We start from the raw sequence: 3126 nt of genomic DNA, 5'->3' as shown, positions 1-3126 counted from the left end.
CTGTCTCTACTAAAAATACAAAAAAAGTTAGCTGGGCATGGTGGCACATGCCTGTAGTCTCAGCTACTCAGGAGGCTGAGGTGGGAGGATTACTTGAGCTTAGGAGGCAGAGGTTACAGGGAGCCAAGACTGCGCCACTGCACTCCAGCCTGCACAACAGAGCAAGACCCTGTCTCAAAAAAATAAAACAATTTTTTTAAAAATGTAATTTGCTAATGGACATCTAAAAAAAGGTAGAGGGAAGACATTAATATACATACATATTTACTTATATTTTTAAAAATTGAAGGATATACCAAAAACTTTTTTAAAAAGTGCCTACTTAGCTGAGAGTAACAGAAGCACAGAGGAGGAGTAGGAACTGTGGATCCACAAGTGTACCTTGTCTTGTATATTTGACTTTGGAATCATGTAACTATTTGACATAATTATAAAACAAAATCTTTTCCAAAAAAGCAATCTCTAAATATGTAGATATCAAATATATCTAAGTGGATGGCATAGCTGCATGGAGAAGAACTATTTTGAGTAATTTTAAAACATGAACTTGACTATACATATCTCATGAGATATGCCCTAAGTACCAAAATAAATAAATAAATTTCTGCCATCTCTTTCCCAAAAAGATTTAAACCATTTTTAGTAATCATGTTGTTGTTGTTGTTAGAATTGATATTGTTAGATGCAAAAAATAAAATAAAATACTGACGAATATACCTAACCAAAAAGGTGAAAGACCTCTACAAGGAAAACTACAGAACACTGCTGAAAGAAATCATAGCTGACACAAACAAATGAAAACACATCCCATGCTCATGGATGGGTAGAATCAATATTGTCAAAATGACCATACTGCCAAAAGCAATCTACAAATTCAATGCAATTCCCATCAAAATACCACCATCATTCTTCACAGAACTAGAAAAAACAATCCTAAAATTCATATCAAACCAAAAAAGAGCCCACCTAGCCAAAGCAAGACTAAGCAAAAAGAACAAATCTGGAGGCATCAAATTGCCTGATTTCAAACTATATTATAAGGCCATAATCGCCAAAACAGCATGGTACTGGTATAAAAATAGGCACATAGACCAATGGAACAGAATAGGGAACCCGGAAATAAACCCAAATACTTATAGTCAACTGATCTTTGACAAAGCAAACAAAAACATAAAGTGGGGAAAGGACACCCTATTCAACAAATGATGCTGGGATAACTGGCAAACCACATATAGAAGAAATAACTGGATCCTCATCTCTCACCTTATACAAAAATCAACTCAAGATGGATTAAGGACTTACATCTAAGACCTGAAACTTTAAAAATTCTAGAAGATAACATCGGAAAAACCCTTCTAGACATTGGCCTAGGCAAAGATTTCATATCCAAGAACCCAAAAGCAAATGTAACAAATACAACGATAAATAGGTGGGACTTAATTAAACTAAAGAGCTTTTGCACGACTAAAGGAACAGTCAGCAGAATAAACAGACAATCCACAGAGTGGGAGAAAATCTTCACAACCTATACATCTGACGCAGGACTTATATCTAGAATCTACAAAGAACTCAAATCAGCAAGCAAAAAACAATCCCATCAAAAAGTGGGCAAGGACATAAATAGACAATTCTTAAAAGAAGATATACAAATAGCCAACAAACATATGAAAAATGCTCAACATCACTAATGATTAGGGAAATGTAAATCAAAACCACAATGCAATACCACCTTACCCCCACAAGAATGGCCATAATCAAAAAATCAAAAAATAGTAGATGTTGGTGTGGATGCAGTGAACAGGGAACACTTCTACACTGCTGGTGGGAATGTAAACTAGTACAATCGCTATGGAAAACAGTGTGGAGATTCCTTAAAGAACTAAAACCATTTGATCCAGCAATCCCACTACTGGGTATCTATCCAGAGGAAACTAAGTCATTATATGAAAAAGATAGTTGCACACGCATGTGTATAGCAGCACAATAGCAATTGCAAAAAATGTGAAACCAGCCCAAATGCCCATCAATCAATGAATGGATAAAGAAACTATGGTGTGTGTATATATATATATATATATACACACACCATGAAATACTACTCAGCCACAAAAAGGCATTTGCAGCAACCTGGATTGGATTGGAGACTATTATTCTAAGTGAAGTAACTCAGGAATGGAAAACCAAACATCGTATGTTCTCACTTATAAGTGGGAGCTAAGCTATGAGGATGCGAAGGCATAAAAATGATACAGTGGATTTGGGGACTCAGGGGGAAAGGATGGGAAGGGGGTGAGGAATGAAAGACCACAAATTGGGTTCACTGTATACTGCTCAAGTGATAGGTGCACCAAAATCTCACAAATCACCACTAAAGAACTTACTCATGTAAGCAAATACCACCTGTTCCCCAAAAACCTATGGAAATAAAAAGGTTTTGAAAAAAAGAACAAAAATAATAAATTATTCCAAAGACAAAATAGAATTGATATTGCTATTCTGAGGTTGTTTGTGTGTACATTGTATATTGAGTAATTATGTTAGCCTTGTTGGGAATGTAATTTTACGTTTTGGAGAAAGAGATATAGCTAAGAAAGATAAGGTTAAGTAAAAACTCCATGCTTGTGATTTTGAAGTGGAAGCATCAGTATGAACTCATGCTATTTTGTATCTCAAAAAATAAATGTTTCCTACCTCTCTACATTGAATAGGTCTAAACATTATAACCAACCCAGTAGCAACAAGCACCCCTATCATCTAGACTGTGATAGCTAAATACCATTTTCTACTAAGAACTGGGATTCCTTCGAGAAATGACTGAATTCAAGGTTCGCAGGGGTATCCAATCTTTTGGCTTTCCTGGGCCACACTGGAAGAAGAATAATTGTTTTGGGCTACACATAAAATACACAAATAGTAACAATAGCTGATGAGCTTTAAAAAAATGCAAAAGAATCTCATAATGTTTTAAGAAACTTTATGAATTTGTATTGAGCCACACTCAAAGCCATCCTGGGCCACGTGCGGCCCATGACAAGCTTGTTCTAGGACAAGAAACGTACAAAATGTACATAGATTTAAGTTCAAAAATGCATTTATATATGTGTGTGTGTGTATGTGTGTGTGTGT

The sequence above is a fragment of the Mandrillus leucophaeus genome, unplaced genomic scaffold, assembly GCF_000951045.1.
Source record: "Mandrillus leucophaeus isolate KB7577 unplaced genomic scaffold, Mleu.le_1.0 Scaffold345, whole genome shotgun sequence".
NCBI classification, from domain to species: domain Eukaryota; kingdom Metazoa; phylum Chordata; class Mammalia; order Primates; family Cercopithecidae; genus Mandrillus; species Mandrillus leucophaeus.
Note: the sequence above shows the minus strand (reverse complement) of the source record.